Source organism: Hyperolius riggenbachi, chromosome 2 (genome assembly GCF_040937935.1).
Source record: "Hyperolius riggenbachi isolate aHypRig1 chromosome 2, aHypRig1.pri, whole genome shotgun sequence".
NCBI classification, from domain to species: domain Eukaryota; kingdom Metazoa; phylum Chordata; class Amphibia; order Anura; family Hyperoliidae; genus Hyperolius; species Hyperolius riggenbachi.
The window spans coordinates 47421389-47437200 of NC_090647.1; the positions used below are offsets into that span (position 1 = coordinate 47421389).

Below are 15812 nucleotides of genomic sequence, written 5' to 3' on the forward strand. Positions count from 1 at the left end.
AAAATCCGCGTGGTTGCGTGGACGCGGACGAAAATTCGCATGCGGCGGGGCCGAATGCGGATTTTTTTTTGCAACCACGCGGATTGCCGAAATTCGTGGATGAGGCACATCCGAGCATCCCTGCCTGATTCTAAACTTCTTGCTTTTACTGATGGCTAATACGGTACAATGTTTAACTACTTCAACTATAAATGAACTAATCAATATTTTATTAATCTATTGTTAACCAGCATTGATCAGGGGAAAGCGCGAACGCAGTCCCCCACTACCACAAATTATGCAGTCGAGTTTCCCGCATTTGGGGAAATCGCAGGGGTCAACCCACTCGGAGTGCAATGGATGAGCCTCACCCTGGGAGAACCACCTTCGTGATCATGGTGTCTCCCCTGCCAGGTAAGTATGAGTTGGAATCGCACGGAGGGAGGATGCTGGTCTCAGCACTGCTTACTCAACACAGGGGGACTTTGTAACCTACAACAAATTCATTTTATCTACACTATATTTTCACACAGTACTCATCCTCATACAAATCTAAAAGTCCTGCTTCTCTGACAAGAAGTATAAATTAGCCTCAAGCATGAAATCAGCGTAAACAGGAATATCTCCCAGAGTGCACTGCAACAGCCAACATATTTGAATAAAGTGACGTCACTCAGGCAGCCACTCCCAACTCCTTTTAGGGAAGAGAGGCCGTTTTGTACATCAATTGGGAGTAATGCTGTAGCCCTTCCCTGCCTCCTCTGCAGCTTCCCTGCAGCTAAGGGCTCATCTTACCATAGCAATTCTCCCAACACCAAACCAACAAACACTGAACCTTTAATGACTAAGGCTATCATTCTTAAAGGAGCTGTCGGTAAGGGGAATCAATGCGGGAAAACACCGCTGCCGGTATTTTAGACTTCTGGGTGGGCATTCATAAACAAGTATCCATGTGCGGTAGCAGTGCGGAGATTCCCCGAACTAGGCAGGCGGTAGGCTTGCGGAGACACGGAAGCTGCCGAGTTGATACATTTCTCTGTGTTCCGCTCTGCTGCAGCTGCCTGGGAGGTCTGTGTGTCTCCATTCACTTACATTGATATCGCCACATCAGGGGGAGCGGTACTTCCCGACCTCACACCGCTTGCGGTGATCTTCATGAATTAACATTTTGCTATATTTGTTCCGGTAATCACCGCACAAGGCGGTGATTTATCACTCTGCTCGGTAGTGGCATTTTTTTCATGCGGAAAGAGCCTTTATGAATGCTGACTTTGCTGAGTGTTCGGTAAAGTCAGCTGTTTTAAGCATTTCCGCATGCGGAAATGCTTTATGAATGATAGCCAATATGTGGATAGTAAGAAAATCATGTACTGTCGGCCATTGAAATTATTACTTAAATTAACATTTGTTGGTTTGATGTTGGCAGATCTGCTCCACAACTACAGTGGGATGTGAAAGTTTGGGCAGCCTTGTTAACCACTTGCCGACCGCGCACTCATAACGCGCGTCGGCAAAGTGGTAGCTGCAGGACCAGCGACGCAGTATTGCGTCGCCGGCTGCAGGCTAATTAATCAGGAAGCAGCCGCTCGCGCGAGCGGCTGCTTCCTGTCAATTCACGGCGGGGGGCTCCGTGAATAGCCTGCGGGCCGCCGATGGCGGCTCGCAGGCTAAATGTAAACACAAGCGGAAATAATCCGCTTTGTTTACATTGTACGGCGCTGCTGCGCAGCAGCGCCGTAAGGCAGATCGGCGATCCCCGGCCAATCAGCGGCCGGGGATCGCCGCCATGTGACAGGGGACGTCCTGTCACTGGCTGCACAGGACGGATAGCGTCCTGTGCAGCCCCGATCACCGGGGATGAGGAGGTAGGAGAGGGAGGGGGAAATTTCGCCGCGGAGGGGGGCTTTGAGATGCCCCCTCCCCGCAACATGCCAGCACGCAGAAGCGATCAGACCCCCCCTGCACATCATCCCCATAAGGGGGAAAAAAGGGGGGCGATCTGATCGCTCTGCGTGCACCCTGATCTGTGCTGGAGGCTGCAGAGCCCACCCAGCACAGATCACAACAAACAGCGCTGGTCCTTAAGGGGGGGTAAAGGGTGGGTCCTCAAGTGGTTAATGGTCAAGAATTTCCTGTATAAATTGTTGGTTGTTACAATAAAAAATGTCAGTTAAATATATCATATAGGAGACACACACAGTGATATTTGAGAAGTGAAATTAAGTTTATTGGATTTACAGAAGGTGTGCAATAATTGTTTAACCAAAATTAGGCAGGTGCATAAATTTCAGAAAAGAATTGAAATCAATATTTAGTAGATCCTCCTCTAAAGCCTCTAAACGCTTCCTGTAGGTTCCAACAAGAGTCTGGATTCTGTTTGAAGGTATTTTGGACCATTCCTCTTTACAAAACATCTCTAGTTCATTCAGGTTTGATGGCTTCCAAGCATGGACAGCTCTCTTTAACTCACACCACAGATGTTCAATTATATTCAGGTCTGGGGACTGAGATGGCCATTCCAGAATGTTGTACTTGTTCCTCTGCATGAATGTCTTAGTGAATTTTGAGCAGTGTTTAGGTCGTTGTCTTGTTGAAAGATCCAGCCGCAGTGCAACTTCAACTCTGTCACCGATTCCTGGACATTGGTCTCCAGAATCTGCTGATACTGAGCGGAATCCATGCGTCCCTCAACTTTGACAAGATTCCCAGTCCCTGCACTGGCCACACAGCCCCACAGCATGATGGAATCACCATCATATTTTACTGTAGGTAGCAGGTGTTTTTCTTGGAATGCTGTGTTCTATTTCTTCCATGCATAACGCCCTTGTTATGCCCAAATAACTCAATTTTAGTTTTATCAGTCCACAGCATCTTATTCCAAAATGAAGCTGGCTTGTCCAAATGTGCATTAGCATACCTCAAGTGGCTCTGTTTGTGCTTCCTCTGCATCACTCTCACATACAGCATCTCTTTGTGGAAAGTTCATTGAATGGTTAAACGATGCACTGTGACTCCATCTGCAGCAAGATGATGTTGCAGGTCTTTGGTGCTGGTCTGTGGGTTGACTGACTGTTCTCACCATTCATCGCTTCTGTCTATCCGAGATTTTTCTTGGTCTGTCACACAAGCATTAACTTGAACTGAGCCTGTGGTCTTCCATTTCCTCAGTATGTTCCTAACTGTGGAAACATACAGCTGAAATCTCTGAGACAGCTTTCTGCATCCTTCCCCTAAACCATGATGGTGAACAATCTTTCTCTTCAGGTCATTTGAAGAGTAGTCACAGGGGGGTCTCAACAACTCTCAGAAAATTAAAAGAGGAGGTTGACCCCCTTAAAATTAAATACTCTCTCATAATTGGATTCACCTGTGTATGTAGGTCAGGAGTCACTGAGCTTACCAAGCCAATTTCAGTTCCAATAATTAGTTCTAAAGTGCCCAAATTTATGTACCTGCCTAATTTTATTTAAACAATTATTGCGCACTTTCTGTAAATCCAAGAAAACTTAATTTCACTTCTCAAATATCACTGTGTGTCTCCTAAATGATATATTTAACTGACATTTACAGACCACACATCACTCTAGCAAGAAGCACAACTACAAATGCATTTCATTTATATTTCTCTTTATTTCAGCAGTAGAGTATTGTACTGTGTTAGTTATCCATGAAGGAAGAATGTTTCAAAAGTAGGAGATACCATTTAAAGAGACTCCGCAACAAAAATTGCATCCTGTTTTTTATCATCCTACAAGTTCAAAAAGCTATTCTAATGTATTCTGGCTTACTGCAGCACTTTCTACTATCACTGTCTCTGTAATAAATCAATGTATCTTTCCCCTGTCAGACTTGTCGGCCTGTGTCTGGAAGGCTGCCAAGTTCTTCAGTGTTGTGGTTCTGCTATGAACTCCCCCTTCCAGGCCCCTCTATGCACACTGCCTGTGTATTATTTAGATTAGGGCAGCTTCTCTCTTCTCTCTTATCTTTTACAAGCTGGATAAATCGTCCTCTGAGCTGGCTGGGCTTTCACATACTGAAGAATTACAGACAAGGGCAAAGCTGTTTGCAGGAGAAAAACAAGCAGCCTGAAACTTCAGTGCATGAGAACTGCAGGGGGAAAGAAACACACAATGATCTCTTGAGATTCAAAAGGAAGGCTGTATACAGCCTGCTTGTGTATGGATGTATTTTCTATGTGTGGACATACTGTACATCAACCTACTTCCTGTTTTGGTGGCCATTTTGTTTGTTTATAAACAAACTTTTAAAAACTGTTTTTAACCACTTTTAATGCGGCGAGGAGCTGCGAAATTGTGTCAGAGGGTAATAGGAGATGTCCCCTAATGCACTGGTATGTTTACTTTTGTGCGATTTTAACAATACAGATTCTCTTTAATGGCTAACTTAAAAAATTAAGATTTCAAGCTAAGACCTTCCTCAGGCTCCGACTGTGAGATGTGGCTACTTCAGTATCCTCTACTAGAAACTGAATAAAATAAACACATAAAACATACTGTTGAATTTATACAAGGATGAAGGTAAAAGCTATTTAAACACTTCTTTACAAGGTGTTTTTTTTTTAATCTATGAATTCAAATTTACAATACACCCTCCAAACCATTGTACTTCTACGTAATCATATTGTTTTCATGTGATCAATGTGAAAAATTGAAGTTCAAAAATAATATAGAGTGACCAGTGTTTTAATTTTGTGAAGACCTTTCCAGAAACATAATTTTTTTTGTGGAGTGCCGAAAAGACACTAAGGCCCATATGCAATTAACTTTTTCACCCAAGTTTTCTCCTACCGTGTTTCCCTGAAAATATGACACTGTCTTATATTAATTTCAGCCCCAAATATCATGCTAGGTCTTATTTTCGGGGAGAGCTTTGTAAGGAAACGCGGAAAAGCCGCCGTCTCTCAAGGTGAGGCGGCTGTTTCCGCGTCCAGCAGGGCGTCACAACGCGGAAAAACTGCTGCATGCCGCTTAGGCAGAGCGGTGGAATCCGCATTGGGAACGGCGGAATCCGCATTGAAAACGGCGGAATCCGCATTGGAAGCGACCCCCACACGTGGTGCTCAAGATACATTGCAAGACAGTTCTGGTGGATTCAGAGTGACACGCGCGCGCGCACAGAGACAGAGCTTATATAACAGCCAGAAGTAGTCAGCTGACCAGGCTGGTCAGCTGACATTTTCCACAACTTTCATTGGTCCAGCAATTAGGGAGGTCCTGGAAAGGTCCTTGAGTATATATACTGCTGGCTGTTCACTTGTTCCTTGTCTGGCGTGCGATCACATACGTGGGAGCACTCAGATCCGTAGTCAGATCCGCAAGTGTGCCGGGACCAGCTGGAGCTGTAATCCTACACTTAGCTAGATTCTGTTGATAGCTAAAGTACTAGTTTGATTGTGATTATCTGTTATGACCCTTTGCCTGTCTCGACTATCCTCCTGAACTCTGATCTTGTACCTCGATATCTCTGATACTCTGTTGCCGAACCCCGGCTCGTCCTAGACCCTGCTTCTGTCTCCTGATTTTGTACCTTGATATATCTGATACCCTGTTGCCAAACCTTGCCTGTACTTCGACTCTGCTTTTGCCTCCTGATCTTGTACCTTATCTGTCCGTGTGTATCGACCTGGCTTGTCCGACCTCGAGAACCGACCTCACTATTGGAGGCGGTTCCCCATCCTGTCAGTGGCATCTCCTCCTGAGTGTCACTTTCAGACTAACCTTCCTACTATCAGTCTGACTCCTCCCGTCTTGGAGAGTCCAGATCTGCGGAAGGAAACAGCGCAGTACTTCCGACTGCGCTGAGGCTTGTTACTGTTACACCAAAACACTACACTCTACTCAGGTGAACAGAGGTTAGCTAGTATATTTGATTATCGGTGAGACTGCAGATCACTTATAATCTGGTATACGTCTGTATTCCCCGTGATACTGCAGATCACCGGTAATCAGACCTCTCTGTGCTTCACCGATCGTTACAGGCTTACAATTTTGTTCCCCAGTGGCAGCCCCCAACCCAGTAAAGCCATTCCCTCCCTCCCTCCCTCCCTCCCTGATGTGCTGCAGGTACATAGCCGAGGGGACCTTGTCCAGAACGGCAAAAGCAGCACCAGCCCAGTAAAGCCCTTCCCTCCCTCCCTCCCTGATGTGCTGCCCTGGACTACCGTAGGTCCCCTCGGCTACAGAATTGCATCCCCAGCCCAGTAAAGCCCTTCCCTCCCTCCCTCTGCAGAGTGGCGAGCGGGCATTACAGCACAGGATACTCACCAGCTTCCTACGTAGCAGCGATAACGTCTCTCTTCAGCAGCGCCCGGTTCCTCTGTTTGACAACGGCGGCTCACGTCATGTGACGCGGATGTGCGTGCGTCACATGACTAGAGCAGTCGATGCCAGGGAGAGGAAGCTGGACGCTGCTGAGGAAAGACGCTAACGCGGGCATGTCGGAAGCCGGTAAGTTCCTTCTGCTGTAATACGGTAATGCTCCGCTCGCAACTTTGCCGAGGGAGGGAGCGAAGGGGAGGTGGACACATTGTGCGGCCCAACTAGGCCTTATATTCGGAGAATGTCTTGTATTTCAAGCTTGCTTAAAATATAAGACCTGTCTTATTTTCGGGGGATGTTTTATTTTAGGGGAAAGACGGTAGGTGATATTTTTGCACCTTGCCATAAAATGCCTTTTAAACCACCTGAAAGCAAGAAAACACTCAAAATAAATTTGACAGTACTTTTTTCACTAACTTTTGGGTACTTTTAAATTGTAAAATGATGAAAAGTTGTTTTTAGAGAAGATGAAAATTATCTCCTAGGAGAAAACTCAGGTGAAAAAGTTAATTGCATATGGGCCCAAGTTAGATACTGTTGAATGCCTAGTAATAATAAGTAATGACATGCTATTTAAATTCTGCCATACCATGTTTTTTTTGTTTGTTTTTTTTAACTTATATTAATAAAATACCCACCAAAACATGCACTTCTGTTTAATACATTTTGTAGGGTGCTACTTCTGGAGGGGTTTTTGTGAAAATCTTTAAAGGCACATTATTTGTAGTAGGGGAAGTTCATAAACATTTTTTTTCACTATTAAATAAGTGAGGGTTTTGAACTTGTCAATGTTTTACGGTTATCCCATGAAATGGAGAGACTTGTGCTCAGATTTGTTCTCTTTTCAGTACTTTGTAGTAAAAAGAGAGGAAAGGCTGCAGGAAAAACAAAAACAGACAGTTCCATAATAAAAAAATAAAAAATATTAATGGCTTCCTAAAATAAAAACAATTAATTTAATACCTTACACACTAATAATTGAATGAATGAATAACCAACCTTTAACGCAATATAAAGTCATACTAATAACACTATTAGTATTATTAACCTGCTGGGCGGTCTGGACGAGCTCAGCTCGTCCAGTACCACCGGAGCCTGCCGCTCAGGCCCTGCTGGGCCGATTTGGCTCAAATAAAAAGCAGCACACGCAGCCGGCACTTTGCCAGCCGCGTGTGCTGCCTGATCGCCGCCGCTCTGCGGCGATCCGCCGCGAGCAGCGGCGAAAGAGGGTCCCCCCAGCCGCCTGAGCCCAGCGTAGCCGGAACAAAAAGTTCCGGCCAGCGCTAAGGGCTGGATCGGAGGCGGCTGACGTCGATGACGTCACTCCGCTCGTCGCTATAGCGACGATGTAAGCAAAACAAGGAAGGCCGCTCATTGCGGCCTTCCTTGTTTATTCTGGGCGCCGGAGGCGATCGGAAGATCGCCTCCGGAGCGCCCTCTAGTGGGCTTTCATGCAGCCAACTTTCAGTTGGCTGCATGAAATAGTTTTTTTTTTATAAAAAAAAAACCCTCCCGCAGCCTGCCTGGCGATCTTAATAGAACGCCAGGCAGGTTAACAAGAGTAATACATTCAAACCCCCCCCCCCCCCCATGGCGGTATTCCTGAGCGTAGATTAGCAGCTGGGAGCGGTAAGCGCTAAAATAGCAGCTTTTGGGTCCCGCATGCGATCCGTGTTGCCCAGTGGGACTCTAGGGCTCACACCTTCAGGCCACCAGGATCCCCTGCTCCTCTCTGCTGCCTGGATCCCGGTGGCCAATCGGCGGCGTTGCAGAGCAGCGTGACATCATGGGGGGTGGCGCCGAAGTTAAAGTGGACCCGAACTCAAGCACAAACAAGACAAAAGGGAAACCGAGAAGTGCAGTCTTGCACACACCGCGAGAGTTTAGCCTGTCTAATCCCCCATCTGAACATGATCTCTGGTACAGGGCAGAAGGTAAACATACAGAACTGCGCTCTGTATGTATGTAGAGTGTTTAGCCTGTCTTGTAGAATGTTTAGCCTGTCTAATCCCCCATCTAGATGCGATCTATTGCACCGGGCAGAAGGCAAACAGAGAAATGCATCCTCTATGTATGTAGATCATTTAGCCTGTCTAATCCCCCTCTGGACCTGATCTCTTGCACAGGGCAGAAGGTAAATATAGAGAAATGCGCCCTGTATGTAGAGAGTTTAGACTGCCTAATACTTCCTTATTTGTCTCTAATCACAAGTTGTAATTTGAATTATCTTGTGTCACATGACTGCCATGGCAGAGATAGCAGAAAAGCTCATTTGAATGCACATGATGCCAAGAATATAGCCATTTGGTTCCCAACTGCTTCTGAGTCAACTGCTTCTGCTGATCTGCCTTATTGTTACTGATTTTTGCCTGGATTTTGACTACTCTCTGCCTGCCTCCTGCACAGACCACTTCCTGGATTTTGACTACTCTCTGCCTGCCTCCTGCACAGACCACTTCCTGGATTTTGACTACTCTCTGCCTGCATCGACCACTGCCTGGATTTTTACTACTCTCTGCCTGCTGCCTGCACCGACCACTGCCTGGATTTTGACTACTCTCTGCCTGCTGCCTGCACCGACCACTGCCTGGATTTTGACTACTCTGCCTGCATTAACCTCGGTCTGCCGCCTGCACCGACCACTGCCTGGATTTTGACTACTCTCTGCTTGCCGCCTGCACAGACCACTGCCTGGATTTTGACTACTCTCTGCCTGCCGCCTAAGACTGATAGCAAATAGAAAAAAGTCTGAAAGGAATTCACCCTTCTCCTGCCCAGATTGTGATGTCGCCCTCTGTGCCATTCCCTGTTTCCAAAAATACCACACGCCGGAGATGTATTAGTTATGATGATGTATCGCGGCCAATAGGCAGAGAAAGCGCACTACACCAGGAAGTAACGAGAAGACAGGACTTGCAGCGTGCCGGTGCTGTGTTTGAAAGCGTTACACTGCACTGGCTGAAGACTGAAGAGAGGAGGACGCGCCGGCTAGATGGGTAATTACACTTCTGCTGTGCTCTGCATTAGGTGTTGCTGCCATGGGGATTGAGCGGGGCTGTATATTGTTAACGGCTATTATCAGTATTCTCATCTCACACTGGCTTTGCATGGATCGCTGCCACGCGGATTGTACAGGGACCAGTTGTCAGCATTAACTTTGAAGATGGACTTGCGCTGGCTGAATTACAGATCGCTGCTGCGGGGATTGTTTCGGGGACCAGTTGTCAGCATTAACTTTTATGGAAGATGGACTCGCGCTGGCTCTGCTGTGGTCCAAATTCTGTACATTCGGACGCACTGACCCCCCCCCCCCCCCCACCCCCACCGACCCACTTTTTGGGAAGAAAAAGTGCGTCTTATAGTCTGAAAAATACAATACATACTGTATAGTCTGGTGCCTTATTTGTACAGTTTCACATTTTTTTAAGTCTATTTATAAATGTAATTATTTCAACAATTTTGGATTCTAGTCTTTTATTATATGCGGGATGTCTACAAGACCTTTATTCTGACATATTTTGGTGCGTTATGACTTAAGAATTGGAGGCCTAAAATTCTTGGGGAAAAAAAAATAAAATATACCGCTTTTAGACCCATAAATATAGAAAGAAATTAACCGCCAGGGAGGTTTACTATCTTTTTATAATAATTTTGGTCTAATCAAAATAAAAAAATGCCAAAAAGCAAAGTTTTCCAATGCTGTATGGGGAGGGAATGGTGACCACTGGACACCAAGTACACTGGATAGTAGAGGGGGGACATCCAAAACCTGTGAAGGGGAAGCAGGTACACCAAATACACTCTATGGGCCCGATCCAATTCTCTTTATTTCCTAAGAGATAATTTTTCACCTTCTGTTCAACTTTTCAGCACTCTACAATTGTAAAATTAGGTGAAGTGTACTGTCAAAATTATTCTATTGCCTGCTGGTGGCTTAAAGGGGCATTTCATGATAAGATGTGAAATTATCGCTTAAAGCGGACCCAAACCAAACATTTTTTTCATTCAAAATATTTAGTTGCACCACTCTGACACATACAAAGATAAATAAACACTCCTTCAAGCCTATGAGCATTTCAGTGCATGCTTTTCACCCTTCTCTTTTCATAACTAGGGTTATACAGGTGGCAGCCATTAGCAATTCCTCCTTTGCCGGACACTACCTACTCCAGCATTTTGCCGGATTCTGTCCCGGCAATTTGAAAGGAAGGGAGGGGTTCCTCCAATAAATGTAAAATATTTTATATTTGTCATCATGCAGCTGAAAAAGAGCTGCTATTATTATAATTTAGAAAATACATTTTATTTCTGAAATCTTGTATTTTTAATTTGGGTCCACTTTAAGGAAAAAGTGAATTGGATCAGGCCCTATGGGAGAGTAAAGGGGGACCACTAGACACCAGGGATGCTGTATGGGAGAGGGAGTGGGGACCATTAGACACTAGGCAACACTGAATGGGGGAGGGAGGAGGGATACATGGATGTTAAAAAAGGCACCAGGTAAAAAGGACACCAGAGATGGACGCTAGTAGAATACTGGTAAAAATGACTGATATTCTACTGCTGATGTATAATCGTAAAATATCGGTAATCTGTACCTAACCTAACCCTGCTCTCACACTGAACACTCCCTTCTACTGGTGCCTAACCCTAAGACCCCCCAGTGGTGCCTGTCCTTAACCTCTAACCAATGGTTCCGAACCTTAAAGGACCACTATCGCGAAAAAGTGTAAAATTTTAAATAAATGTAAACACATACAAATAAGAATGTTTCTTTCTGAGTAAAATGAGCCATAAATTACTTCTCTCCTATGTTGCTGTCACTTACAATAGTTAGAAATCTGAAATAACCAACAGGTTTTGGGCCAGTCCATCTCTCCATAGGGGATTTTCAGCATGGCCTTTATTCTTTATAAAGACACTCTCTGAAAAAGATTTATACAAAGATGCTGGCCAGCCTCCCTGCTCGCCGCACACTTTTTTTTGGCAGTTGAAGGAAGCAACTGCCATTCACTAAGTGCATTTTGAAAATAAAGAAAAACACTGAGAATCCCCCATGAGGAGATGAGCTGGTCTAAATCCTGTCGATTCTGTCAGATTTCTACTGCTTACTGTAATTGACAGCAACATAGGAGAAAAGTAATCAATGGCTCATTTTACTCTGCAGAAAATGTAATTTTTATGTATATATGTTAACATGTACTTTCAATTTTAAGATTTTCACGATAGTTGTCCTTTAACAACCCCCTGGTGTTGCCCAGCTTAAACCCCCTGGTGCATAAGTGTAACCCCCCACCCTCCATGGAGCCTAGCCTTTGTTAGCAAAGCAGGGCTTTTTGACGCCTGATGCGAAGTCACATAGCGCTGAAGCTTGGCAGGACTAGATCAGTAATGCTATAGTCCGCACGCCGCGTATGGGTAATTAAGGGGCCCCGGTGATTGCCGGACCCCAAATTACTTCTGCCTCTGAGTTGCGACAACTCGGAGGGGGAATAGTCATTAGGATCACCCTGCAGCAAAAAGCCACACCACCAAAATACCATGTACGCTTAAACAGAAACATTTTACACGCCAAGCATGACTGGGTGATGCCCGGAATTGGGTTTGGCACAAATGCAGCTCAGAATGGAAGTAAATAAAATAAATAAACAGAAAACACAATACTAGCAGCATTAACATAATACATTTAAAACAGCGTTTCTATAGGCAGTGTATCAGGAACCACAGCCACCTAAAGGTTGGGGGATACTGGGTCATTGGATAGAGTTCAAGAGGTTGACAGTGGAGGGGAAGAAAGAGCCAGAGCTTTCGGTCATGCTGCCCCTACCCTTTAGAACTATCTACCACACCCAGCCCCATCCCTGGAGTTGTTCTAACCCAGACTGAAAAGCCACTGGTTTAGCATGGCACAGTTTACCAATCAACCAATTACTGGTCAGAGACAAGCTTATGTTGAATTAGAGAACATCTGCCAATTACCATAGCTTGATTTCACCAGTTTATTACAAACATGAAGATGTGCGAATTATTGCTTTTTCTTTCCTGAACCGAGACGTAGTGCAGAGGTTCATATAATTGCGACAGTTTGTTTCATATAGAAGAGATAACATTCTAGGGCATGGACATCAAATTCCAATTGCTTATACACCCTCCCCTAGGTGCAGAGTATAATAGTGTTGTCCGGATCATGAACGATTCGGATCTTTGATCCGAATCTATTTTGTGAGTCGAATCATCCGAATCATCAAAATGAGTGATTCGGATCGCAAAAGGGGCGGGGCCAGGAGCGACACGCCCCCTCTCAGCGGGCAGCAGGTTCCTGGAAGCAGAGCCGAGATGGATCGCTCTGTTGGATGGGAGCCAGCCTTGCAGGGAGACAGGTAGATGAGAGAGAGGGGACATGGGTGCCACTGCCAGATATGTGTAGAGCACACATACTGGCTATAATGTGCTGCTCATTACAGGCTGTCTGTTCCGTAGTTGTGCACAGTGAACACATTGGAATCTTTTGGCTCAGCTCAGCACAGCTCAGTTACTTTGCAGGCCCTGTGATTGCAGCGCAATATAATCCTCCTGCACTGCTCTAAACAGCTGCACTTCACTTCTGGGAATGCTTTGCTTTCTTTCACTGTGCGATGTTTGCATTCAGAGTATACAGATGAACATATAGGTGAAATACATGTAAAGCATATGATTGCAGCATGTGGGTATTGTGTGCAAGCAAACATTTCTGCTCTCTGCTCGTCCCTCCTCCCTTCTCTGTCCACTCCCTGCCCTCTGTCCATCTTCTCCCCTTCTCTGTGTGTCCACCCCCCTCCCCTTCTCCTGTCCTGCTAGTCATTTCACCCCACAAATGCTTTGGTAGTAAAATGATCCGAGATTCGGATCAAAGATCCGGATCTTTTCAATGATCCGATTCAAATCATCCAGATCATTGAAAAGATCTGAACTTCCCACCTCTATCGTTAACCAGCATTGATCAGGGGAAAGCGCGAACGCAGTCCCCCACTACCACAAATTATGCAGTCGAGTTTCCCGCATTTGGGGAAATCGCAGGGGTCAACCCACCCGAAGTGCAATGGATGAGCCTCACCCTGGGAGAACCACCTTCGTGATCATGGTGTCTCCCCTGCCAGGTAAGTATGAGTTGGAATCGCATGGAGGGAGGATGCTGGTCTCAGCACTGCTTGCTCAACACAGGGAGACTTTATGACTTGAAACAAATTTATTTTTTCCACATTATATTATCACACAGGCTACATCCTCATATAATTGAAAGTCCTGCTGCTCTGACAATAAGTATAAATTAGCCTCAAACATGAAATCAGCGTAAACAGGAATCTCTCCCAGAGTGCACTGCAGCAGCCAACATATTTGAATAAAGTGACGTCACTCAGGCAGCCACTCCCAACTCCTTTTAAGGATGAGCGACTTGTAGGACAATGCGGAGCGATACTGTAGTCTTTCTATGCCTCCTCTGCAGCTCAGCAGCTCAGCAGCTCAGCAGCTTGCCTGCAGCCAGTGTCTCTCAGTACACCAATAAGAAGCACAACCAGTGGCGTAGCTGAGGAGCTGTGGGCCCCGATGCAAGTTTTACAATGGGGCCCGCAAGCACTCTATACATAACAATTGATATGGTGCATCAAAACCTGCCAATGGCAACTACAGTGTCAGAGGTGCAAGAAGGGGATGGGAAATAGCTTGTTAATGATTACCACTATTCAAAGTATCTATAGAAGTGATTATTATGTGCACAGGACCAATAGAGAGCTAATACTGCAGTTGAGGGAGAGCCCCTCTGGCCCAAGGGCCCCGATGCGGTGGCTACCTCTGCACCCCCTATTGCTACGCCCCTGAGCACAACCACTGGTACAACTACATTTCAATTGCTCATCTTTATGAAGGATTGCACAGTTAAGGGAGAATGTTTTTGATTTTTAGTCAAAATACCATTTACTGTCTAATGTAACCACTTTGGGGCAGGATGGTTCTGGACCCATAAAAGACTGAACTGAAATGAGAGGGATGTGGAGGCTGTCACAATTATTTCCTTTTAAACAATACCAGTTGCCTGGCAACCCTGCTGATCTATTTGGCTGCAGTAGTGTCTGAATCACACCAGAAACAAGCATGCAGCTAATCTTAGATTATTAGATCTAGGGATTAGATTGTGATCCTCTCTCTGTTGATCCTCTCTGAGGGACGCTTGGGGGAAAAAAAAACCCTCTTTTCTAGCGCTTTTCAGAGCGATTTTCCACTTTCCTACACGTAACATTGAGGCTGAACCACCTCAGAAAAGCGCAGAAATGCTGCAGAACTCGCGTTTGGGAGAAAATCACATCGCTCTGGTGGGATTCATCCCATTCATATACATTAGCCAAGCGCTCAGAAGCCCTCTTGCTGTGCATCAGCTCTAAGAGGTATATGGAGGCTGCCGTATTTATTTCCTGTTAAACAATTATTATTATTATTATTATTATTTATTGTATTTATAAAGCGCCAACATATTACGCAGCGCTGCACAATAGATAAATGGGTTAACATACAAGGTAGAACATACGGAAACTCACAACAAAACAAGATCATGCAAATGATTTGATAACAACCAGTTGCCTGGCAGCCCGGTTGATGTATTTGGCTGCAGTAGTGTCAGAATCACACCAGAAACAAGCATGCAGCTAATCTTGTCAGGTCTGACAATAATATCAGAAACACCTGATCTGCTGCATGCTTGTTTGTGGTCTAGGGCTAAAAGTATTAGAGGCAGAGGATCCAGCCAGGCAACTGGTATTGCTTAAAAGGAAATAATTCTGACAGCCTCCATATCCCTCTGACTTCAGATTCCCTTTAAGCACAAAAGGATTGATTTTCAAAGTGTGTTTTGCTCTGGAGCCATATGCAAGTATCTGAGTGGAAGCAGCAGACCTCAATGTATTGTGACTTTTCTCCCTCTTTACTGTTGATCCTCTCTCGTCTCCCTCTTGTGGTTGTCACAGGCCCCACCATCCCTCCTACACTGCATGTTGTAACCCTGCAGCTGTCCCGGTGCTGATGTGGCACTCACACATACACACCAGAGAACATCTGCTCACAGCTGGCTCGTTGGTCTAGGGGTATGATTCTCGCTTAGGGTGCGAGAGGTCCTGGGTTCAAATCCCGGACGAGCCCTGTTTTGCCACATTACAGTCCAGCTCTAGAGAAAACAATATTCTAGCAATGTAAGGTGTAGAAAGTATTTAGAACTTATTTTGGGGTTTTTACTGTTGTCTGTGTGCCTTTGAAATTATTCTCCTTCAGGGTTGGTTCACACTATCAGCTTTTTTTTTTTTTTTTTTTTTTTTTTTAAAGGGGACCTGAAGCCAGTAAAATTATTTAAATAAACACATGACATGGCTGCAAATGAATATTACATACTAACCTCACCCTCAGTTCCTCTCAGAAGCTCACCATTTTCTTCTTACAGTGATCCCTTCCAGTTCTGACAACATTTTGTCA

The 15812-nt window shown here is 45.2% G+C and overlaps 3 non-coding genes across 3 annotated transcripts; 1 reads left to right on the forward strand and 2 right to left on the reverse strand.

Moving 5' to 3' along the window:
* Positions 1 to 237: 237 nt before the first annotated feature.
* Positions 238 to 401, reverse strand: LOC137554776 (U1 spliceosomal RNA). The gene has a single exon (XR_011027520.1). It is a non-coding gene; the product is annotated as a U1 spliceosomal RNA (small nuclear RNA).
* A 12896-nt stretch (positions 402 to 13297) lies between these two features.
* LOC137554740 (U1 spliceosomal RNA) lies at positions 13298 to 13461 on the reverse strand. The gene has a single exon (XR_011027485.1). It is a non-coding gene; the product is annotated as a U1 spliceosomal RNA (small nuclear RNA).
* A 1952-nt stretch (positions 13462 to 15413) lies between these two features.
* Positions 15414 to 15485, forward strand: TRNAP-AGG (transfer RNA proline (anticodon AGG)). The gene has a single exon. It is a non-coding gene; the product is annotated as a tRNA-Pro (tRNA).
* The last annotated feature ends 327 nt before the right edge of the window (positions 15486 to 15812 follow it).